General features: G+C 46.2%; 1 long non-coding RNA gene across 1 annotated transcript; it reads right to left on the bottom strand.

The window, feature by feature from the left end:
* Positions 1,045-6,953, bottom strand: LOC110433477. The gene is made up of 2 exons (XR_002450911.1): positions 6,817-6,953; positions 1,045-1,488 (listed from the first exon to the last, which is right to left on the bottom strand). It is a non-coding gene; the product is annotated as an uncharacterized LOC110433477 (long non-coding RNA).

Here is an 8,563-nt window from a genome sequence, read left to right on the forward strand (position 1 = left end):
AGGACTTGTTTAGTTCCAAAATTTTTGCCAAAATAGACACTGTACCACTTTCATTTATATTTGACAAATTTATCCAATCATAGACTAACTAGGCTCAAAAAAATTGTCTCGCAAATTACAAGCAAATTGTATAATTAGTTATTTATTTTATCTATATTTAATGTTTCATACATGTGCCGCAAGATTCGATGTGACGGAGAATCTAAAAAATTTTGCAAATTTTTTTAACAGTTCCCAAAAATTTTGTAAAATCTTTCAGATTCTCAGTCACATCGAATCTTTAGACGCATGCATGGAATATTAAATATAAACAAAGATAAAAACTAATTACATAATTCACCTATAATTTGCGAGATAAATTTTTTGAGCCTAGTTAGTTCACAATTGGACAATATTTGTTAAATACAAACGAAAATACTATAGTGTCCATTGGCCGCCAAAGTTGATGGGTAGCTGCTGGCGAATTAAAGATTTGGATTGGAAGCGCCATGGGCTTGCGTCGTTTGCTGCTCATCCGAAGCGACCTCGTGCCAAAGGATCAAGTTCAACGATGCCGTGTGCGCGTCTAGGATGAGGGTCTGGCCGCCTCCGCTTTGCCCTGCGCCTGCGTGCCAATTGGCATCATGGTTCACGGACGTGTCTCCGGCCCAGGAACTGCCGCCACTCGCCTCGGATCGGCTTGCACGCGCAGGCAGAGCTGGCATGACATTTTTTTTTGAAACAAAGAGCTGGCATGATTAATACTTAGAGCTTATTCATTTGTGTGAAAAGTTATAATAAAAAAATACTATTTATTGATTTGTTATTAGAGAAAAATACCACTAAATAGCTGACATATTCAGCAGATAGTGTTGATAGGTTTTAGTAATAAACCAAACATGGCCTTAGGCTATCACATTTGCTCCCTAGTCCAGTTAGCTCAACTACTCGACGACGGCACGAACGTAGGCATTCGTTTGAAACCTACCACTTGCACGCTTCAAAATAAGGTAGCATCCAATATAGAGGGGCGTGTGCGCTGCCGATCCAAAGTGCAATCATTCATTGAAACAACGGGAGAAAAGGACGAACCGTTCGTTCCATCTCTGAAAAATACTGTACTTGATATAGGCTAGAGAGGAAGCATATCCAGCCCGCCGGCAATATTTGGCTCTATGCAAAAGGCTTACATCCTTGCATTTTTCTGCTACACCACTGCACCAGAGCGTCGTCGCGCCAAAATTCATATGCCTTGTGAAGCTTTCAGCAATGGCAACAAGGGACAGAAGTTGGCCAGACGCGTCCAAAGATTTATCTTTCAGACCAATTATTGTAATTTCGCATAGGTGGACAAGTAGCAATACAGTCTGCATAAGACTGTTGATTTTATTTCATTTTTTTGTCACAACGAACCTTGTAATACATTCTGTCAAATTCTGAGGACAACAGAACCCTCTGCAAATCCGTGCAGTCATGGTTTCAAAGCTTGTTGCCGCCTCCTTGAGAAACCTGCCAAATAAGATGCCTTAATTCAAGATATACCATATTTCTGACAAATCTATCCCTACTACTAAATTGTGAAAATTTCAGTCTGCCTCCATAATTCTTCTGCCCTCCGGTTGTCACCGTGACCGAGTAGTATTCTGTTTCAACCGAGAAAATCCCGTGTCTGTAGCGCCTCTCCCGTATGACGTACGCGTCCCCATCCGCGCCCCTCCCTCGTTGCGGTGGCCGTGGCCGAGAACCACCACGCCCGCGCTGCCCCGCACACAAGATGGAGGGCAACCGCGCTGCCCCACGAGAACCACCGCACCCCGTGCTACTCCGCCTGCACCAGCGCCATCCAGGTCCAGGCCACCATCCGTACATGCGGCAAAGCAATACGAGATGGAGGACCATCGTGAAGAGCCAAAATGTCTGCCTTTTTTTTCCCTGCCCGCTCCTCTCCCATCCGCTTCCCCGTGTTGTCCCTGTCCTTGCGTGTCCGATGCTTCTCTCCCGTCCGCCTCTCGGCTTCCTCGTCCGTGCCTCCTCCCCAGTCAGATTCGCGCGGCCGGCGTCGCCATGGCCGCCGAGCATGCCGCGGCCGCGGTGGGCGAGCCTCCCATCCGCTTCACCGCATCCCCGTCCTTGCGTGCCCGATGCTTCACTCCCGCCTGCTTCCCGGTTTCCCCGTCCACGCCTCCTCCCCAGCCAGATCCGCGCGGCCGGCGCCGCCATGGCCGCCGAGCATGCTGCGGCCGCGGTGGGCGAGCCTCCCATCCACTTCACTGTATCCCCGTCCTTGCGTGCCCGATGCTTCACTCCTGTTTGCTTCCCGGCTTCCCCGTCCACGCCTCCTCCCCAGCCAGATCCGCGCGGCCGGCGCCGCCATGGCCGTCGAGCATGCCGCGGCCACGGTGGGCGAGCCGCCGCCCGCCGCCACGACGCAGCCGCCAGCGAAGGGCGTCACGGTGCCAGCGGCGGCAGCGGGGCAGAGGTCTGTGCCCACGCCTCACGAGGCAGAGCGGGGGATGCGGGAGATCACCATCACCTGCAGAGGGTGAACCTGCCTTCGACCGGCGCCGGGAACCTGTCCTCGCTGCGCCCGCCCGCCGCCACGACGCAGCCGCCAGCGGAGGGCGTCACGGTGCCAGCGGCGGCCGGGCAGAGGTCTGTGCCCACGCCTCACGAGGCAGAGCGGGGGATGCGGGAGATCACCATCACCTACAGAGGGCGAACCCGCCTTCGACCGGCGCTGGGAACCTGTCCTCGCTGCGCCACCATAAGACGCTCCCGGAGTCAGAGGCGGAGGGTTCGTAGGCTACGACATGGTCCCCGCCGACGGCGAGGTCTGTGAGTAGGTCCGGACCATGGTAGAGGCGGCAGAGCTGGTCCCACTGCGGCACAGGCGTGGACGGCCAGCAGAAGAGCGCGGCGCTTCTGGCCTGTAGACCGCACACGAAGCCTCGCCCCGCTGAGAGCTCCGCGAAGTTGATGTTCGCCGCGATGGCGGAGGAGTAGGCGGTGGTGCATGAGGAGTTGGAGGAGGTGGAGCCTGGGAGCGCAGCACAGTAGACGGTGTTGTTGTACTCGTCGATGCTGTAGACGGTGCGGGAGGTGGGTGGACGCCGAGACGGCGAGCGTGGACGCGGCGGGCAAGGCAATGGCGAGGAGGAAGAGGAGGAGGGCGAGGGGCAGGAGCAGCAGGAGGTGGGGCGGCCGCGGGGTCATTGGGTGGAGGCGGAGGAGGAGCATGCTGCCGACATCTGCGAGGTGCGACTGGTGTGGCGTGGAGATGGGGGAGGGGAGGAGGTGTGCGGGGACAAAACGGATTACAGGATTAGCGCGCGGAGAAAAGTTGAAGAAGGGAATACACGTTGGGTGCTGTTGAATTGAAGGACACGGGCAGCCGCGACCTGGACGCCGTCTGCGCCTCCGCCGCGTGGGTTTTTTGTCTGGGTGTCGTGCCTGTGCTCTATTCCACTGTGATCCGCAGGCGCAAGCGCGACGCTCCTCCTGCTCCTGCATCCGTTAAATGGCATGTTCCTACCAATGGGGTGTGCGGCTTGTAGTACGTGCGGGGTTTCTTCGTAGTTTACGGCTGTCGTCTTCTCCAGCCAATGAGTAATAGTAATACAAAATAAATATACATGGTTTTGGGAAGACGTAAATGTTTGAGGCGCATGGTGAAATTGGAATAAAACACACACGCAACAATGCAAAGCAGTCAAGCTGCAAGCGCCGACAGTTATAACCACACCGTGCCATTTCAGCCAGCTCTAAATGGACAGTGTCTACCGGTCCAAAGGGAGTACAGTTCGACAATCAACCTATTTTTGATTTGATTAAGCTTATATTAAATAAAATGATATTTTGTGATACCAAATAATATGATAATACATATATCAAAATTATATCATGATTCGATATATATTAATAGGATATTGATATATTATTACCATCACTAACTTATATTATTTTATGTGTATGTGTACCATTCGTTATCATTTTCATTAATATATAAGAGTTTTTCTCTCCCGTTGCAACGCACGGGCATGTTTTGCTAGTGAAAAAAAAGTTTTGAACCATGAGTTTTATTTTTAAATCCCGTAAAATGACCATGCACATGCTTCTCATACTTATAGGTTTTGTTGATACTATGAACCAAGATAGATGTAGTTGTTGATACAAAGGTGCTCAGCTAATGTTAGCTTAATGAATTCTACAGTTGGCGTGCTTCAGGCATTGAAGAAGAATTGGGAGAATGTGCCGCAAAACTGGACAGGACCGACCGATCCCTGTACCTCCTGGGATGGAATTTTTTGTTCTAATAATGGGAGGGTGACCGAAGTGTGAGTACTTGAATAACTATAACCTTAAAAAAAACTGCACAACACTATGCTGAAATTTCATGTTTGCAGGAAATTAGCAAGCAGGAATCTGCATGGTACATTAAGCAACGCCATAGACCAACTCACTGCCTTGACATATCTGTGAGTACTTTACTCCTTAGTTTAAAAAACAAATGTAGCAAAGAATTAAACTTCAGTATTTTCTAACAAAATAACAGACATGCTAAAAAATAGTGAACACAAGCAGGGAAAAATATATGTTAACCTACTGATACAAAATACATGCAGGGATCTGTCTAACAACCCAAATCTCGGAGGGCCACTCACTCCAAACATAGGAAATCTGAAGCAGCTCACAACTCTGTAAGAAATGACAAAAATGAAAACAAACAAAAATATGAGAGGAAAAAGCTGATGTATCTTGTTTTTTCTCAGGAATCTGCAAGGATGTAGCTTCACTGGTAATATTCCAAAAGAGATAGGAAACCTAAGCCAACTCACCTTCCTGTAAGAATTACCTCCAGCTAGGATGGAAATCCTCAGCGGACATTTTTTATTCTGTACATAATGCGAATTCAATACTAACTAATTATTCATATGCAGGGCTTTAAACTCAAATAGTTTCATCGGTGGAATTCCATCAACACTCGGTCATCTATCAAATCTTTTCTTATTGGACTTGACAGCAAATCAGCTGTCAGGACAAATCCCAGTTTCAACTAGTTCGACTCCAGGGTTGGATCAACTTGTTGGCACAAAGCATTTGTAAGTTTTCAAATGTTATACCACATCTAGAATGAAAAAGAATAATGAAAATTGATGCTTAAATGTTCTAACTACCATTTGCTTGATTCGCCCATCCAATCAATAGTCACTTTGGTGGGAACCAGTTGATAGGCCCAATAAGCGAAGACCTTTTCAATGCCAACATGACCCTTATACATGTGTAAGCTGTGTTCTTCGTTTGTGCTAGCTAACTTCCTCTATCCATGTGCATCAACTAACTGTTTTCTGTAATCATTATCAGTTATTTCCAGAACAACAAATTTACTGGCCCAATCCCAGAATCTCTCGGGCTTGTCCAAACACTTGAAAACATGTAAGTACCAGTCAAAACGATTTCCCATCAGTCTTGCACAGGCTTCAGTTTTGCAATTCTTTTTGCTTGCCAGCCTACTAGATGAGAATCAGTTCAGTGGCCCAGTTCCTAAAAGTATTGGCTACCTACGTAACCTGACAGGACTGTAAGTAACTAATTACAAGAAACACCAATGAACATATTGTTGCACTTCAAACTAAACCACAAGTATTTGTTTGTGCAGGAACTTATCAAGCAACCTGCTGAGCGGGACGGTGCCAGATCTCAGTAATGCAACTCAGCTAACTTATGTGTAAGACAAATATCTCAAGGTTCAGATTGATGATTCTTTTCTGGTGTTAAGGATTTCTATTTCTTTGTCTGAGCAGGGACCTAAGCAACAATGACTTCACAAGCTCACCAGCACCAGGATGGTTCTCAACATTGACATCCTTGAATACCTTGTAAGTTTCTGAGGATTATTTGAATACGAAATGGATTTAGTAACCTAAAGAACAATATAAGTAATGTTTGTGCTATTAATGGATATACAGATTCATGGATAATAATGGTCTGACTGGGACAGTCCCTAGTGCTCTGTTCTGTTTTCCACAACTGCAGCAAGTGTAATTCTTCATGACACATGCAACAGTTTTTTGATATGGTAACTACAGAAGTTTCATCTAAATGAATAAATAGATTGATGCCTCTTTCATTGCAACCTGTAATGCAGCTCACTAGTTAACAATGCATTCAACGGGGCACTTGATATGAAAAGCAACATCAGCCCGCTACTGCGCATGGTTAATTTGACAAACAATCAAATCACCGACGCTAGCGTAGACCCAGGATACAACATCAGCCTCATGTATACATCACCTCTCCCTCTCCCTCTCTCTTGACTAAACATCTGAGCAGCCAAGTTGTATGCAATCTTAACAATCTCAGCTTTTGTTGTTGTTTAGACTGACAGGTAATCCTATATGCTTACACAACCACAACACCGGTTTCTGCGAAGGCAAGCAAGAGCAGCAAGTGCCATACACCAACCAGCCAGCAAATCCTGTGACTTCACAAAACAGCGCATGCAACACCCCTTTCCATGGTGCGATAGTATTCATTGGTTTTGTCCTGTACTCCCTGTTTTAGCATGTTTTGTGGATCGAACATTGCGGTGTTGCGTTGTTTTGGATAGTCGTATCAGTAACTATAGTAATAATGCTCCTCCTGTAAATCTGGAAACCCTAACGCTCTAATTTCTATAATAAATAAAGAGGGATGATGCCCTTAGTCTTGCGCGATTGCGCCATTGCCAGCCTAGTTTTCCTAACCAGCAAACTAGAAGGGACGATAATCCCTTTTCCAAAGGGTTCCCAACAAATCTATTGATTATCGAGAAGCCAGGAGCTCCGGATGCTGGCGTACCTGGCGAAGAAGGTACGGCTGACGGGCTGAGCACATGGCCTGTGACCTGTGAGGATAATAGGCGCTCGGAGCAGCAGCCCCGCCCTTGTCAAGCACGATTGGCCATTGTTGCACTTTCTGCAGGCCTCTGCTTCGCTAATTTTATACACTTTTGATTCGATAAATTATTATCGGACACACTGCTTCTGGTGGCGTATGGGCCTTGTCATACTGGGCTTTACAGTTTAGAGAAGCAAAGGCCCAATTGGTCTGATCTTAAGTGCAGCTTCCTCAAAAGTTGGAAGTACAGCGGCGACTTTCTCTGCTTTTAAGTAAAAATCTGGGCCTCTGCTAAAAAAGGTAAAAATCTGGGCCTAGAGATAAAACCAGTACAGTGCACATCTAATAAACATATAGATTTGTGGATTTTGTGTGAAGAAAGACAAGATCACACCGGGACAAACCACCGTTGAGACTCAAGAGGATACTCATAGGTAGAAACGAGACAAGTAGGATGCCACTTCGAAGTTTGTAAGCTCAAATATAGGCTCCGTGTCCAATATAGGATTGGATTTTATGGGCCTATTTAGCAGGGCTCCTCACGCGGGGCTCCTCTAGAGGAGTCAGAGCTGTTTTGATAAAGCCTCAACCTCTGCTTTTTATTTAAAAATGGCTTCTCCACAAAAACGTTTGGCAGAGCTCCTCTGGAGGAGCTAGAGCCGGAGCCAGAGCCGGAGCCAGAGCCGAGAGGAGCCCTGCCAATCAGACCCTATATACTCCTTCCATACTTATATTCCCTTCATTCTAAATTATTATATTTTTTATTTTCTAGGCATGTCACTTCTATTACACATTTATGTATGACAAAAACTATGTACCTAGAAAAATTTAAATAACTTATAACTTAGAATAGAAGTGACATACCTTGAAAACAAAAAAACAACTTCGTGGTGGAAAAACTATAGATTTTCTAGTTACACGATCTTAAGCGGCATACCTAGAAAAACTACATATGACAAAAAACTATGCAACCTAGAAAACCTTAAGCGGCATACCTAGAAGCGCCTACGTTGTAGTATGTAATTCTAAAAAAAAGAGTTTATTTGATAAATAGTAGTATGTAACACTGCAATATTTTTTTAGAAAGAACAACAAAAACTTTGTCGCTATCTAGTTTTTAAGAAAAAAATGGGCCTAAAAATCTTACAACTAGAGTTGTAGCATCTGACATTAACTATCACAAGTAGCTCAAGAAAAGAACAACAACCACGCTAACAATACACTATCTATCAGATCGTACATTAATTTAATTTAATTTAAAATCGTATCTCTTCCAAAAGTTATTATATTTGCGGAATAATTTTTAAATGATTCTCTGTGTTCTATCTACTGAAATCATTGGCTTGGCCGGTCAAATCAACTGTGAGTGGCCCCATCGTCCGACAGCGACCTACCTAGATTGACAAGTAGTAGGGGGCCTGCCATGGATGGCTACATCCAAGATAGAAAACGCCTGATGAGGTTTTAGGCCAGCCGACTCAGCAGTCGTCAGTGGGTTTACTCACCCCTTCGGCGACCTCGTACCACTTTGACAGGTTCCGCTCGTCGCCCCGGCCATTCGTGCAGCTTCCGCTCGTCGCCCCAGACGTTGGCGCGCGCGTCGCCTATGTATGATCGGCCAAAATTTTGAGCCATCGATCCATCTCCATTTGATTTACCGTCATCAGAATTTGCAGCCATGCCATCGATCAATTTCCAAGCGATTTAT

Source organism: Sorghum bicolor, chromosome 3 (assembly GCF_000003195.3).
Source record: "Sorghum bicolor cultivar BTx623 chromosome 3, Sorghum_bicolor_NCBIv3, whole genome shotgun sequence".
NCBI lineage: Eukaryota > Viridiplantae > Streptophyta > Magnoliopsida > Poales > Poaceae > Sorghum > Sorghum bicolor.